The 17,710-nt window shown below is 29.4% G+C and overlaps 2 long non-coding RNA genes across 2 annotated transcripts; one reads left to right on the plus strand and one right to left on the minus strand.

Moving 5' to 3' along the window:
• Positions 1-3,464: 3,464 nt before the first annotated feature.
• LOC149987951 (uncharacterized) lies at positions 3,465-5,178 on the minus strand. The gene is made up of 3 exons (XR_016505924.1): positions 5,036-5,178; positions 4,712-4,910; positions 3,465-4,575 (listed from the first exon to the last, which is right to left on the minus strand). It is a non-coding gene; the product is annotated as an uncharacterized LOC149987951 (long non-coding RNA).
• Positions 5,179-7,154: 1,976 nt separating this feature from the next.
• Positions 7,155-9,093, plus strand: LOC112290183 (uncharacterized). Its single transcript, XR_002972073.3, has 3 exons — positions 7,155-7,268; positions 7,377-7,602; positions 7,702-9,093. It is a non-coding gene; the product is annotated as an uncharacterized LOC112290183 (long non-coding RNA).
• The last annotated feature ends 8,617 nt before the right edge of the window (positions 9,094-17,710 follow it).

Consider the following 17,710-nt stretch of genomic DNA (forward strand, 5'->3'; position numbering starts at 1 on the left):
GTTAGTATCAATTGTCGACAGAAATTTAACAATCTACGACATAATTGAGCATACTTAGAAGATTGCTTTTGTGACTTATACTTTCTATTTGAGTTGCCCTTGCCATTGTTAATACAATATCTTATATTATGTGTTGCAGTGAGTGCAAAAAATAAAAAGATTGAATCGGATATGTGTAGAATTAAGTCAAGAGTTCTATTTTTTGGTGTTGTCATTGCTGGCTCAGCCTTCTTGCTCTCATGTCCCTTCTGCTCATCACCGTCATTGGAACTCCTGACGGTAGCTTAGGTCACCAGCATCAGCACCACTTCCACAACTAGAAAGAGCATTACGGATCTCTTGATTCTTGCAATGTTGATCGGCAACTCCAACTATGATGAATAATTGTAATTCCACAAACTATTTAAAACTTGGTCAGGCCTCTAGTTGTGATCACTTCAGCAGTTCTATACATATGATCCTACAAAGGTGTTGTGCAATATTTGAAGACTCTTGACAAAATCAAACTTCTTATTCTGTGTCTTCTCGATTGAATGCATATTTGTAATTAGTTTCATCAAGTAGTATCAAATCTTTGTGACATGTGAAGGTGAAATAATTGATTCTGCAACAAGGATTATGAAAGGTGATAGAATTGCATGTGCAACAAAGATTGTATATGATATTACAGAAGAAAACTTTAGAAAAGATTAATAAAGAACGGGAGGAGATGAATTTGGGAGTTGTGAGCACAATTTGCATAGGTTTTGTAGATAAGGCATTGTACAATGATATGAACTAGAGCTCAGGACCTAAGTTATAGACAAAATTAGAATTTTTTTCCATAATCAAGTTCTTCACAAAAATAATTGTACCTAAAGAAGCAATTGTGTATTTTGCAAATAAAAAAAAATACCAATATATTAAATCTACTAAATAAAAGAAAAGATAGAACTTTATTGCTAATTACTTTATTGCTTCTTTTGTTTGAACATCTAATCACTATTCTTATCTATGGAAGAGATACTATTGAATTAGAAGAAGTTATAACAACTTTCTTATTTAACAAGATGAAAACAAGATACCTAGTTGTAAAGCATCACAATCACATGTCTTTTATTTAAAGAAATAGGACCATGCACAAAGAATAGAGTAGAGGTAAATTTACATCAAAATCTAAATCTAAGTTTAATAAATTCAAGATTATTTGTTTTAAATGGAAAAAGTTGGCACATCATGAAAGGATGTATAAGAAGAAAAAAATAAAAATAAAATAAAATATAAAATATAAACAAAGGTTAGTCTTTTGAATAAGTAAGAGTTTTTGATTTTGATAAAAAAATTGAAAATTTCTTTATTATAACTACTAAAAATGATGGATTTTAAGATGGATGGATTCTTGACTTTGGTTGCTTATACCATATGGATTGCCAAAAAACTCGCCCTTATTTATGCTTCATACAATAGTGGGATTGTGCTTATGAGAAATAACTAGTCATTTAAAATTGTAGAAATCTTTACTGTGTGCATTAAAATGTTTCATAGAACTATAAAGGCATTGGATGATGTTAGGCATGTTTCCAAATTAAAGAAGGACCTAAATCTTCTATAATCACTGGATTTTATTGGCTATAACTATGATTAACAAGTCGAAGAATCTCAAAGATTATCAAAGAAGTTCTAGTAGTAATGTAAAATTTATACATAAATTTTTTTATTATAATTTATTTGAATTAAAGATTTAGAGTTTAAAATATACTAATTCCTTAAATCAATTTGGCATATTTATTTTAAAGTCTTAAATTGACTTATCTTTTATATTTAATATTTTTATTTCTAATAGTTTACTTATAAATTTGAATATGTTTTTATTTTAGTAATTATTAGATATTTAAAATAACATATTAATATTTTTAAGATTATTATTTTTATAAAGCTATTTTTTATTATTTTTGACTTATTTATATTTTGAACACAAAATAATTAATTTGAAATGGCTTCTTTTGCATTATACATAGAATATCTAGTTTGGAATAGTATGTGTTTATATTACAAAAAAATCAAGTTATTCAAAGGTCTATTTTTTATATGAGATTTAGTTTTTATGATTTAATATTATAAAAATATGTTAAAATATTTTAACAAATTTTTCTTTTAGTGTTGAGTTATCTTACTTTATTATTTTAATATTTGATATTCCAATGGTGTAGTAAAAAACTTAGATTATATAGATGTTTCCATATTTTTTAATTTTTAATTTCAAATTAGATCTATATTTTTATTTTTGTAATTTAGGATTTTTGTAGCCCAGGTAGGTAAGTAATATAGTCTAAGACATGACATGATCTAATAATTGAAAAGATTGGTAAAAAAAAAGGACAATAAAAGCTTTAATAAGCTAAAATTTAAGATGGTGTAAATATAAAAATAGAATATTAATATAAAAATTCTATTATTTTTAATATTTTTAGACTATCAAAAAAGTAGAATTTAAATTTAAAAATTCTAAATTTAATATTTAAATACACAAATATATATATATATATCAACCAAATTTACATGATAATTATTACCTTTACATAAAAAAGAAATTATAAAAAGAGCATAAAAATTAATTTAATAAAAAAATAAAAAAATAAAAAATAAAAAAGACCTAAATATATTCATCTATCAAAGAATTTTTTACAAAGATTATATATATATATATATATATATATATATAAAAATTATAAATCATAGAAAATTGGGATCCAAAAATTTAAAGACAAATTACTAAACACCTAAATTCTTATACCTCAAGAATCTCAAGTATTCCTTCTATGTTTCCACATAGGAATTATCTCTGTACTTATCTAAAATCTCCACAGTTCTTGGTTTTGTTATGGTTAAACAATTCAACCTTAAAACTATCTTCAATTTATCTATCAATTTTATCTATTAATATTATCTTGTTTTCTTCAATCTATTTTTTACACATCTATATCTTCATTATCTTCATCTTTGTCTTTGTCTACTTTAATACAGTCTTTGTACATCTATATCTTCATCAATTTCATTTTGTCTGTCTTTTTTAACCTAATCTTCAATTCTTCATTACATCTTACAACTCTTAAATACAATATTAGACCAAAAGTGTATAAAATGATATGCAAGCATGTCAATTTTATCTCTTTATTATGTTCTTTTTGATAATAATAACATAGCTATGAAGCTATTTATAGCTTCTTTATAGTGAGTTTTTTCTAATATTAATTAAACATAGTAAATCACATTTTAATTTATTTCTAACTATCTATAACTATCAAAGGTGGTTTTAACCACTTTGTCTTTTAAACACATGGGCGGCTAATTCCTTTGCCTTTTCACACTTTTCTATCTTTTCTAACCTTATTTATACTTGTTTCTATAAATTGATTTTTTACACTAAATTTTATTCTTCCTTTTCTTCTTTTATATTAGTCTATTACATTCTCATTTCTTTGTAATATATCTTCTTAATAATATCTTTATTAATTATTAACACTAAGGATAACATTACTTCTTTTCCTCAAAAGTAATCGATTCTATCCAATTAAGCATTAAGTTAAGTTATCCCCTACCTCATATTTGCATTCTTAATCTTGCTTTTATTAAACTACTGTGCTGGTAATTCATGAGAGTCTCTTCCGTTGGAACTCTCAAGCTCTTAAATTCCTTCATGTTCCCTATCGGTAGAACTTCTTTGATAAAGCTGTCAACGTTGTCACTATACAGTTGGAGTCAACTGAAGCACAGGCTCTTCTTCTACTGTGGGGGGGTGGCGACGATGCGGGGAACGGCCATGAGGGTGTGTGATTGCGGGTTTCATACCGTCAGGAAATAGCAATTCTAGACGCGGAATTTGGCGGTGGAGTCATTGAAGACGATCTTCCGTCACCCGGCAGCAGCTCCAATGCTCCACAGTCGACATTCTCACTGGTGTCTCCACGCTCTGGAGGAATCCATCGCAGCTGATGCGTGTCGGAGTATCTACATCTATCTCTCACTCGCTATTCCTATATATATATATATATATAAACATAAATATATAGAGATATAGCATACAGGATGTCCGTACAGTGAGGCGTCGTGAGGCTTAACTGCCGTCACCGGAGAGCTTCTCATGAGTCTGCGCTGTTTTAGTTATCACACGGTGTATTTTTCGGAGGAGAATGCGGCCTTAGAAGTGCAGGAGATCGCCACGACTTGGGGAGGCAAGTTGACAGCGGGCGGATCTTCTCTTGCCCCCCGTCCCCCCCCCTGCGAAACGAAGCCCTGCATGGTTGAGCGGAGCTCGTTTTCGGTCGGCAAGTGAGGTCTGTTGCATGTTGGAAGATAGCTGCCAAGGCTACATAGCCAAAAGCCTTTGAGAACTTGTGTGGGACCGTGTAGAGTGTGATGGAAGATGATGGCTATGGTTGTGGTTTCAGTTTTGTTGCTTCTTCTTCACAAGAGTGGCGCGCCTGTCCACCTTTTGCAGTTTCTTCAAATGATTTCCGGCTGCGCGCTGCACGTTACATACACCTTGTTCGCAACCCACCTTCTCGCAACCCTGTTCGCAACCCACCTTCTCCGCCCCTGAATCAGCAACCGCAACCCTGTCAACATACCAAAAAGTGCAGACCTGGCAGAGAACCGAATCCTCGAAGCAGAAAGAACGAGCGCAATGGCCAGCGTGTGAAATTCCGGAGGGAAATTAGTGAGGAGGACAGACCTTTGACATCGTCGAGAGCCTTTCTCACGTTCTGCACACAGTTGCCGCAGCACAATTTTATGTTCAGCTCAATGGTTTGTGTCTTCGATTTAACTTCCATAGGCTTCTCCGGTTACTTCGTCGTAGCTGAGCCGGATGGCTTGGCTTTCATTTCATTCTCGATGAACTTGGGTTCCCTCTTGACTCCCGGGATAAATAACTGCAACTTATGTGCACACCAACACCATCAGCACCGAGAATCATCCGCTTGGAAACAATATCTCCTGACTAGTTGAAAAACCTAAATCGCAAGTATTCTAAACCCGTTTTCATCATCGAGCTCACCTCATCAAGGAAGCCGAGATAATAATACGGTCAGGGGTCACGGAAGTTCTCCATGGCGCTGGAAGGCGTGAATAATGAAATTAATCTGTTTAACAAACGATGCACCAATTCATCTTGGCGGAGCTGACAATGCGAATCTCTCAATGAAACTAGACAGCGATGGAGGCGGGAGGGCAACTTTGGTGAAAAGCGCTGCGTACTCGCCGCGTAACGCATACATCACGAACTCCTCTTGGAGGTACGCGATGACTCCAATGCACCTCGTTTCGGGACGCGTTTGCTGCCCTTTCTTCTGCCATCGCAGGTTCCGATGCGCCCACTGCAGATTTGCCGCACACGCGCGTCGACTTACGGACTCTGACATTATAGTAATCGTCCTATAGATACTGTACAAAACACAGTTGACATTGACCGGCTCGGAGAGATTGAGCACACAAGATGTTCCGCTTGGAGGAACAATCTCTTGGAGGAACGCTCCGAACGACTTTGAGATTAGAAACGAACTGACTCCCACCAACTTCAGGATGCTTTGCAGGCTCATGGGTTGTTTTTTAGGGGAGATAGGAGGTGCCTTAGAAGTTCTATTCTGATGAGAAACACAGCTGCAAGGTTTCAAAACATGGGGACCGAAAATAGGAGCTTATGGCGTTGTGGGTGTTCTGCACTACTTGCAAACAGTGGCAAAGCAAGCTCCCCATTCTGCAACTTGCTCCAAATCAAACAATATAACTAAAGAATGTTTTACTTATCAAAGCATTACTGGCAGTGGTGCAGACTAAATTTCTGTTTGTTTGTTTTTTGATTTGTTTTGTTTTGTTTTGTTTTTTTTTCCTTCTTTATTTTCTTTCCTCTCGCTTTTGCTTCCTACTTGCATGTGCACTTTGATGCTTTAATGGTATTGTTGGTGATGGTGTTATTAAACGTTTAGTTTATAGTTATCAATGCTCTTTGCTTTTAGTTTTGTATTATTATTATTATTATTATTATTATTTATTTACGTTAATCATGTGATTTAAATAATTTCAAAGTTAAGATTACTATTATAATCAAGAATTTTAGATTTTGATTAATAATGTGTTCTACTCAATTTTGTAAGTTCCTTTTCTTCACATCATTCTTCCAATTAGGTGACTTAGCTTTTAATTTTCCGCTGTATCCACAACCACTTTAGACAATTCCAAAGATCATCACATTTTGATGACTCTCAGGCTATTTATTTTCTTTTGTGGTTTTTGTTTATTCCAAAACCTACCTACATCTAAGGTACTACAACCCATATGGTGTTGAGAATTGAAACAATACAATATCAAACATTTAGAGAAATTGCACCAACTATGTCTACTATCAAACATTTAGACCATTGTTTTACTAAAAAATTGTGTTAGAATTACAATGTACTGCTCATTGCCAGTCCTTAAAAACAACCTCCAAAATTGACTATCAAGCTTGACCAAAATTCTATTGTATAGACACAAAAAATACCTTAGAGTGTCCAAAAATAAATAAAAAATAATATAAAATTTATATTGCAAGGAATTACCTTGCACCCATTCAAGGGAGGCTTATATAATGCTTTGCCATTGTGAGTCACTGAATTGTCTCCCTTAGGTATTTAGTATATAAAAAAAAAATTCATTGTGCTTTAAATCACAAATTTTGTGAGTTAGAAAAAGAATTCTTAGGTAAATAGAAAAAAGATTGCAAGTAGCAGATATGCAACCTAAGGTAGAAATTATTGAGACAAAATTCAAAGATGAATAGTTTTCTTTGAGTTAGTTAATATTAGATGATGGTCCAATGGAAGTAGCTCTTATTATTGTGGATTCTTAATTAAGATAGGAAGCTAAGAAAGAATGATTGATTCAAATCAATTCAAAAGAAAAATATATATATATATATATATATATATTATAAGTTAGAAGGAACAAATCAAAAGAGTAGGGGAAAAAAAATGGAAGAGAAGGAGAGAGAAAGAAAAAAAAGAAGAAGAGAAGAAAAAAGAAAAGATAAAAATATAAAAAATAAATAAACAAAAGGAAAAGAAGAAGAGAAAAAGATAAAGAACAAACAGAAGGAGAGGAGAAGATGATGATAAGCGGAAGAGGCTGTCCCTGAATGGCGGCAATCTCCTTGTTGATAGGAATCCGGGCCACCCTGGACTTCGTCTCTCTCTGAGTTCTGATTTTTTTGTGTAAAGCGTTCGATTATGGCGGTGCTGTGGTGAGAGATCAAGGTGTGGTTTGTTGTTGTTGTTGTTGTTGTTGTTTTTTTTTTTGTTTTGTTTTGTTTTGTTTTTTTTTTCCCTTTTTCTTCTGACAAAGAAGAATATGTGTGGTGGAAGGGTGGAAGCTGAAGTTGGCGGTGCGGCGAAGCTACAATGTTGTTCGAGGTGGTGTTGATTGTTGAGTTTCAATTAGTCACAATGCAGTGGCGGACGCGGTCGGCAGTTGTCTTTTCCGTGTACGAGCTGTGCGGTGTGGTGGTGGATTGCATTGCGATGCTGAAATCGACGGTGCTCTAGAGTGGCAAAGAAGCTGTTGTGGTTGGAGCGAGGATTCTCTTGTACGGTGTGTGGAGAAGTACCCAACGCCGTTCTTTGCTTTTTTTTTTTTTTTTTTGTGTGTATCTTCTTGATCTTACTCAAGTCGTCGTCAACGAAGCTGCAGCCAATGACTGAGACTACTAGAGCATTCGGTAGCAGCAAACAAGTACTACTATGCTTTATCGGTGGTGCCAACGACTGTTCAAATTGGTGGTGTTGTGCTGCTCGACGTTGGCGAGGTTGTTGACAGTCCGTGCTCCGTTCCTTCGCGCTTTGGTTCCTGTCGCAAACAACGGTGTTATTGTGTTTTTCCTAGCTTCTCTTCAATTGGCAAACTCTAGTTGCGTGCAACAATTTTCTTCCCTCTAATCTCTAGTTGTGGACTTGGTTCTGTGATCTAGTTTCGTCGTTTTCCTGTTGGTTCCCTTCTTGACATTCGGCGTTCTTCTTGTGAAGACTTGTAGGAGTCAGTTAGCATTGTAATAATAAGTTTCTGGTTTTGGTTGGACTTTGAGTTTAGCCTCTTGCATTCGCGAGGGAATTGTAATCCACAGGTAGGAGTGAAAATTTCAAGGACAAATAGAAGACTATCACTCTGGCTAAAAGTAGCCATTGGGCTTGATGAAATATCTTTAATTATGAATAGCGCGGATGCAAGCAAGGCATTATGTTTTGTGAGCAGTAAGGGTGTTGTTACGACTGCTGGAGATAAAGTGTGGTTTCTTCCATCAGTGGATAATCAGAAGCGTTGACAATCCATGATTGCGACTTATTTCCATCGATAGTGGAATTTGACGAGAAGATCCTGTTACTGTTTATCAACATTCACAACCTTCTTCTTGCAGCCTAGTGGAAGCGCAGAGGAGCCTTCAGTATCGGCGCTGCCGAGCAAATTGAAGTTTTAGTACAAGTGTTGTGCTTGCGATGTAGACAAGAAATCCTTGGCATTAGGTGAAGTATGAAGGATTCTGGACATAGTGGTGGCCTCGTCATTGAGATCTAGAGGTTGCATTTGGCTGCTTGTGCAGTTGAGACTTGTCTTCTTCAACTCGATATTATTGGGCAGCTGATTATCCAAGATTCGGTGAGCTCCCAGCGGAGCCACAATAAGGCTCAATTCCAAGGGAATTAGAGCTGTCAAACGCTTCCTCGCACGCACGTTGTTGCGATATTGGGATGTGTCACCTTTGCATGAAGGGAGGATCAAAGCTACGAAGTAGTGGTCCTGATACTATACTGGCAAGGCGTTTAGTTGGATCCTTGGAGGTTTATAGGCTCAAGGGGATTGCGTTATTGCAGAGCCGGACTACTACGAGAGGAAAGCATCGAAAGTAACAAAGATTTCAAGCTAGGAGCAACCACAAGAGGCATGCTTACATAAAAGTAAGACTGGATAATTCTAACTGTGGACGAGGTTAGAAGCTAGATGAGCGCAGGATAGGTTTGAATTAGGTTAAATCGGATGAAATGTGTATGGATGAAAAAATTAATGAATTAGATGAATGTTAAAACCGAAGATGAAGTATTTGGCATGGATGAACTCTAATCATGGATGATAAGTTATTTATGGATGATAGCTTATTCTTGGATGATTTTCGTCAACGGATGAATTTTAATTGAATAAAATAAAAGAAAATAAAATAAACAAACAAAAAATTAAAGTAAGTGTTAAGAGAAGGAATTTCTTTGGCATTCACTTGTGAGTAATTTGCTATTGTAGGTGAATTAATAATAGAAGTGTTGCTTAAGGACTTAGGTGTTTTAATAAGATTGAAGAGTGATTTAATTAGAATTTAAATAAGAACTATAACTTATTAAACTTATTTAATTAATTCACTTGTGAACTAGAATAACTTTCCAAATAATAGAAGGTTGTTTAAGTCTAAGAATTTTGTATGGCTTTTAAAGCTTATTCCATTTCTTCATAACAGCTTCTTGAATTAATAAGACTCATTTTTATCAAAGTCTTGAAAATTGCTCTAAAAATTCCTAAACAATTTTGAATAAAATTTTTAAAAAATATATATATATAATTTTGATATCAAATTAAAGATATTTTATCCTACCTTTGTGATTTTACATGATGATAAAATTAATTTAAATCAATAATAGATTTTAATTTTTATATAAATAACTAAAAAGATATGATGTTCTTTTTCATGTCTTTTTAAACTACTAATTAAAATTTACAGGTTATTTATAAATAATCAATGTAGACATTAATCTAAATAATTAAACATTGGTATATAGAAATAAGAAAAAAATATTATTCCAATTAAGATAATTACTTCCAAAACTTATTAAGATTCTATTTTTATAATTTTTTTGTTTAATAAGATTCTTGTAACTTATAAATCTATCTAAATTTTAATAAATACTTAAATATTCAAAAGACTCTCTAATCCTAATAGTTTTGTATTTAAATAATTTAAAACTATATTTTTAATAGTCCTACCAATTAAAATCTATTGATAGAACTTACATATGGCAACTATTTAGAATTATTTGTAGTAATAAAAAAAATTATATTTTTGCCTTTAATAGAGTCTATAAAGAAAATAATAGAAGAAGTTACAAAAGTTGACATTACAATCTATTCAAAGAAACAAAATATAAGAAAAAATAAAAATAAAAAGTCTTTGGCCTAAAAAACAAAAATAAACAATTGTTTGTATTTGATTTAATATGGCTCTACAAGAAGCAATTTCTTGCTTAGTTACTAGCTTAATATTGGATAGCATCTATAATTCTATGGAAATTCAAACCAAAAATTATAAGATTGTAAATCTATAAAAACTTCATTTAATTTATTAAGCCACATTAAAGACGACCATGACTTTAAGAAAAGACTACTTAATAATGTTTATTACTTTTGTCTTGAGTCTAAAAATTTATTTAAAATAAAAGTAATCTATAATTTTGATTTAGAACTACTATAAAATGACTCAATATATTAGTATTATAATCAATATTTACATCATATATTCCTTACAAAAATATCTATTGGTTTGTATAGAAAAGTCTTCTTCATCCAATGTTTTAAATCGGACTAAATTATTATCAAAGATTTTTTTAATAATATAAGGTTTTATCAAAAGTGCATCAAACTTGGCTAGAAATTCTACTTTTCTAGCATTAGCATCTTGGACCATCACCGACATCCATAGAGTAAGAAGATATTTATTTACTTACTTTATCAATTTATTTATTTATTCATTTATTTATTTTTCTCTTTAAGTGGTTTTTATATATTGAGCTGCAAAACTTTGAGTTTTACTTAGTCCTTCTAAATGCTTTAATTTTTCTTTTAAAGATTAAGAAGTATTAAATCTTTTGTCAATGATAATGTATTAAGATGAAATTTCAAATTCTATAGATAGAATGGCTTTATTCCATATACCAAGGAAAAAAATGTAGCCTTTGTAAAACATTTGTAAGTAGTTTAATAACTCCAAAGAAAAAAAGTGAGCTTGAGATTCCAATCACAATATTTTATTAAAATTTCTTATAATATATAAAAATTGATTTAGAACTATGAAATATATTAATAGTTTTATTTAGTAGATTTATAAATAAGTTTATAAAAATTTTTAGAATTTATTTTTATAGTTTGTGAAAAATAGAGATATATATATATATATATATATATATAAAGATTAGGTAGCAAGCTCGTAGGGAGAAGATTTGACGCATTGGACATTAAGTGGCAACTTAAGGTTTGTGATAATGGATGGATGATAAGGTGCTTAGGTGGCACTTAAGAGGTCCTAGATTTGAATCTCCATAGTAGCACATAGAGAAGGAAAAAAATGAATATTTTCTAAAAATATCCAATTAATTTATTAAAAATATTCAAAAGATTGGCCCCACAATGCTTGTATTAGATGTTTATATTAGATGATAAGGTCACTTGTTGCCTATGAGAAGGAATAAAGAATCTCTCTTAATATTAACATGAGATGTGACACTCATGTCTTGTATATACTCTTTTTAAGTGAAAAGATTGGTATATAGCTTTCTTGAAAGAGAAGGAGCTATAAATTGATAGTGATTGAAGTTTGATGGTATCAATTCTTTGGAATCCTCAAATCTATATTTTTTAAAAAAATAAATAAAAATTTGAATAAACTAAAGTTTTGGATTTAAGGTTTAGAAATAGAATTTAAGATTTAAAGTTTAGAACTAGGATAGAGTTTAGGATTTTAAAAAGGTAGCAACTTTCTTTGTAAGGGAATATAAGGGCTTCCAAAGAAGGTTTTGTTCTCTTATATTGTTTGTATGAATTGATAATATATGATATGTTAATTAATTGAAGAATAAAGAAATTTAGATAAGATTTGGATTTTATTGCATGTTATTTGTTTTGAAAGTATTTTAGAGAAGGTAGGGCAATTAGTTGTTGCCAAAGGCCATGTGCTATTGTAAAGCAATATTCTCTCTCTACAATAATATTTTTAAACCTTCACAGATTTTTTCAATATCTAAATTAAAATTTGATTGATATTTTTTGAAAGAATATATGTTTGTAGATGATAGGAAGTAGTCTTTTAATGGTTGATGGTTGATAATGTGGTTAATTTTTTAATAGTCTCATTTAAAAAATAAGTATTATTATGAAGTACAAAGATTTTTAGACAATGAAAATAAGCTATGATATTTCATACAAAAATATGGCAGTTTGTTTAGCATCTACCATCTTAAAACTCAACATATCATATGATTCTAAAATTCAAGCTAAAGTACAATTTATCATTGACAAATACGTGCAAGTAAAGTTATTATTGAAGAATGCAAGAAAAAGTAATATTTATTGATTACTTTGGTAATGCTATTAATTGCATCAATATGAATAACATATAGAACTCAATTCAATAAGTGCCCAATAACTCAAACAATCATGTAACTTGCAACTTTAGCTAAGGTGCAAATTCTTTGTTTAAGCAGATTTACACAATTGCATTTTATTTGGAAGAAGTAGGTAAGGCAAAGCAAACTTTGAAGACTAGTTCAATAACATTGCTACTTGCACCAATAAGAGCAATGTAGAAAATTCAATTTAGCAGCTGCCCAATTACTCAATAAGGTATGTGGTTTTGCAACTCAAGCAAAGGTAGAAATCTTTATCAATAAATGCAAGCAAAATAAGTTATTATTAATATAAATTGTCTACAAAATCTCATTGTAATCTCAACCATTAAGTCAACTTAGCCTTAAAGAGGTTGTTATAAAAATACTTATCCTTACATTGCGATCTATCCATTCTAGATCCTTACATTGCGATCTATCCAACAAGAAAAAAGTATAGAATCCAATTCAATTGCTGCCCAACAATTCAAAAAACTATATCATTCTACAATACAAGCCAAGGTGCAAACTTCTAATCTAAACAAATTCATACAATTGCCAATTTCTTGGTACAAGTATGCGATACAAAGCAATCTTTGTCAACTACTTTGGCAATGCTAATAATGTATTATATATAGTCTTGTTTGAAAATGCATCAAACACATTATTGTGGGAGGTAAATAAAAAATTATAATAACAAGATTCTAATAATTCTAATAGAATCTTAAATAAATCTCAATTAAATCTTAATAATTTTAATTAAATTTTAATTAATTCTTAAGAAATATTAAAAATATATTTTTAAAAATCATAAAAAAATCATAAATAATTATTAAATAAATTACAAAGAAATCATAAATAAACCTCAAAAAAAATTTACGATTAAAAATTCTAAGTAAATCCTAAATAAATCTAAATTAAATCCTATATAAATTCTAAAAAAATCTTAAATAAATTCTAACAAAATTCTAAGTAATCTTAATCAAACTTTCATTAAATTCTATTATATATAAAAATATTAATAAAAAATAATTTAATTATTTACTTTAATTCAAAATTTGTGCACTTCTTGATTATTTAGTTAAAAATAAGAAAAATTAACTTAAAGAAGATTGAACTTATCAAATAGAAGAAAACCTCATAATTTTCTTCGATATTCAATAGCCTTTTTTTTTAATCTTCATGCCAATTTCCTAATACTAATATCATTTGATTCTACCATCCAATTTCTTTTAAATTTTGCAAAATTATTAGAATTTAAGTTTGATACTATTATTCAAAACCAAATCTCAATCCAACTAATAGATTGCTATAAATCTTAGAAATCTTTACTAATTCTTCAAATTCTAATTTTTAAGATTTCAATCTATTTGAATTTCAATAACTTTTAAATGAATTGTTTTATCAATGTCTAACTTATGACACACATTCAATTCAACTATAAACCTAGAACCACAAAATTTTACTAATAGATCTATTATATATATCTCACAAGTATAAATCTTTTTTTATTTCTCAAAAATCAAAGTTTCTTCAAAATAATCCTAACATTGCATAGCTTTTATAAAGTCATTACAAAATCAAATCCCTCAAAATCAATGTTCAAAGAGCCTCTCTTAAATTTTCTCTCAAAATCTGCTCTTTGATCAACCATAAAACCTTGGAATTACAATAGGTGTGTGGTGTTGTGTCTTAGAATTTGATTTCAACTTTGGTTCACAACTAGTCCTTTTGGAGTAGTAATTCTTTATTTCTTAACATAATTTTTAGTTTAGAATATTCTTAATTATTTTCTAAAAATATCTATATTACTTTTTTAATCTACTTTTATTTTTTATTTTATTTATGGCCATTTAAATTAAATAGAAGTTTTTTATTTTTATTTTTATGAAAATCAATATTAATACTAAATATTTTTACTATGTTTTTTTCTTTTACTTGTATTTTGCTCTTATGTTTTTCAATAAGAATCTTATATAATAGAATATATTTATATATATTTTTATAATATAGTTGTGTTATAACACAACATTATTACTTGTACCAAAAAGAGCAATGTCATACATAAGGTGTAGGCATATAAGAGAGAGATCATGGTCTTTTTTTAATAATTAATAGGCAAGCCAAGTAATTATAATTAAGACATGATGCTACTTTTTTGCTTAAATTTTATCATACTTAAGATAAAAATGAGATTGATAAGTGGTCCTCATCTATGAAACGAATGAAATATCAACATAGATATATAATAAATTAACATGGAAATGCATGGCTATTATAGGTGGCTGCTATTATATCAAAATTCAAGCATTAGTTATATTCATGGAATCACTATATGATGTCAACTCTAAAAGTAGCCGTGTGCCCTATATTGTAAATAAGTTCAAAACCACATCCAATCAAGATGGTCTTGTTGAAGAATAGAATAAGATTTATTCTACATAGAAGTCAATAATAAGTGTATCCTTCATATTATAGCTCTAAAACATGGACGTGATTTTGGATGTTTGAACACTATAGATAAGTTTCCACACTATGATGCAATGTCTTTAGAGCATTAATATTAAAGCAATGATAAATATGTTAAGTTTTGATGTTCAAGATAAAAAAAAAAATTGATCAATCAAATAGCTAGCAAGGAACTAAAACTGCAATTAACATGTTGGAAAAAAAAATGAGCAACAACAAACAATTTTTAGATTGAAAGGTTCTAACGTAAAGAAGAAGAGTTCAAAAGAATGACAACTTTGAAACCATTGGTGAGTGGTATTTTGAATAAAAGATATTATTCAATTTGTTAAATAATTTTGAATAAATATTTTTCTAAATAATTAAATAATCATAAAAGTGATTATTTTATCATTTCATTATTAACTTGATATATAATATTTATTATTTTTTGTATAAATAATTAATGGTAGAATATTGTGATGGTTTTTAAACTATTTTTTGATCTTTAAAAAAATCACTATTTAAAATATGACAAATAATATTTTATAAATTTAGAGATATTTTATATAAATTAAATTTAATACTTATGCATGTTGGAGTACTATTCACCAAAATCTCTCTTTTGTGGAAAATTCATTTTTTCTTATTTATAAATCTAACATTATTATTCTCAACTCTTATATTATTTTTTTCTTATTTCTTATTTCTTTAATATGAAGATAATAATTTTTTTGTAAATTATATATATATATATATATATATATATATATATATATATATATATGTGTGTGTGTGTGTGTGTGTGTGTGTGTGTCTGTGTGTGTGTGTTTAAATATTAAGTCTAGAAAACAATTATTTAAACTCCACTTTTTTGATAGTCTAAAAATGTGAAAAATAATAGAGAGATTATATTAATTTTTTATTTTTATATTTATACCATCTTAAATTTTAGCTCATTAAATATTTTATTGGCCTTTTTGTTTCACAAATCTTATTAATACTTAGATCATGTCATGTCTTAGACTATCCTACCTACCTACCATTCAAAAATCCTAAATAAAATATATATATCTAATTTAAAATTTAAAATTAAAAATATAAAAAAAAATTAGAAACATCTATATAATCTAAGTTTCTTATTAGACCATTGGAATATCAAGAATTAAAATAATAAATTAAGATAACTCAAAACTAAAAGAAAAATATATCAAAATATTTTAGCATATCTTTGTAATATTAAATCATAAGAATTAAATCTTATGTAAAAAATAGACCTTTTAATAAGTTGACTCTTGTGTAGTAAAAACACATACTATTCCAAATCAGATATTCTATGTATAATGTGAAAGAAGTCACTTCAAATTATTTATTTTTTATTCAAAATGTAAATAAGTAAAAAGTAATAAAATAATTAGCTTTATAAAAATAATAATCTTAAAAATATTAATCTATTCTTTTAAATATCTAATAACTCCTAAAATAAAAATATATTCAAATTTGTGACTAAACTATTAGAAATAAAAATATTAATTACAAAAGATAAGACAATTTAAGACTTAAAAATAAATATGACAAATTGATTTAAGATATTATTATATTTTAAAATCTAAATCTTTAATTCAAATAAATTCTAATTTAAAATATATATATATATATATATATATATTAAAATTTTACATTACCACTAAAACTTCTTCGATAACCTTTAAGATTCTTCTATTTGTTAAATAAAACATAAAGAAATAAAGCAATAACATCTAATCACTATTCTATTCAAATAAAAGAAGCAATAAAGTAAATAGCAATAAAGTTCTATCTTTTACTTTATTTAGTAGATTTAATATATTGGTATTTTCCTTTATTTGCAAAATACACAATTTCTTCTTTAGGTACAATTATTTTTTTGAAGAACTTGGTTATGGAAAAAAATTCTAATTTTGTCTATAACTTAGGTCCTGAGCTCTAGTTCATATCATTGTACAATGCCTTATCTATAAAACCTATACAAATTGTGCTCACAACTCCCAAATTGATCTCCTCCCATTCTTTATTAGTCTTTTCTAAAGATTTCTTCTGTAACATCATATACAATCTTTGTTGCATATGCAATTTTATCTTCTTCTAGAATCCTTATTGCAGAATCAATTATTTCACCTTCACATGTCACAAAGATTTGATATCACTTGATGAAACTGATTACAAATATGCATTCAATCGAGAAGACACAGAATAAGAAGTATGATTTTGTCGGGAGTCCTCAAATGTTGCACAACACCTTTGTAGTGTTATATGTATAGAACTGCTGAATATATCACAACTAGAAGCTTGACCGAGTTTTAAATAGTTTGTGGAGTTACGATTATTCATCATAGTTGGAGTTGCCGATCAACATTGCAAGAATCAAGAGATCTGTAATACTCTTTCTAGTTTTAGAAGTGGTGATGATGCTGGTGGCCTAAGCAATTTAATTATGCAACTGAAAAAAAAAAAAAAAAAAAAAAAAACTCTTTGGTAAGCACAGAAAAAGCAGATTAGACAATAGTAACAATGAGTGAAGAATTTTCTACTATGCAAGTGATCTGAATGTGCTAAAGAAATGCCTTGGTGTATTCTAAAGGTTGAGGTAATCGTTATTGCCATGAACTTAAATCCACCACTAAGTTTTGTAGATTCTAATCACATTAACAAAAGCAAGCGTTAGCAAAGCAAAAATCATTACAACGGAGATCAGATTCAAGGCTGACAATCGAGCTTGATAATGAGCTCATCATCAATTGATTTTGGTCTTAAATTCCACTGTTAATGTCTCCCTAATTCATGTTGCTTCCAAAACTCTT

The sequence above is a fragment of the Physcomitrium patens genome, chromosome 13 (genome assembly GCF_059467195.1).
Source record: "Physcomitrium patens ecotype Gransden chromosome 13, ASM5946719v1, whole genome shotgun sequence".
Taxonomy (NCBI): domain Eukaryota; kingdom Viridiplantae; phylum Streptophyta; class Bryopsida; order Funariales; family Funariaceae; genus Physcomitrium; species Physcomitrium patens.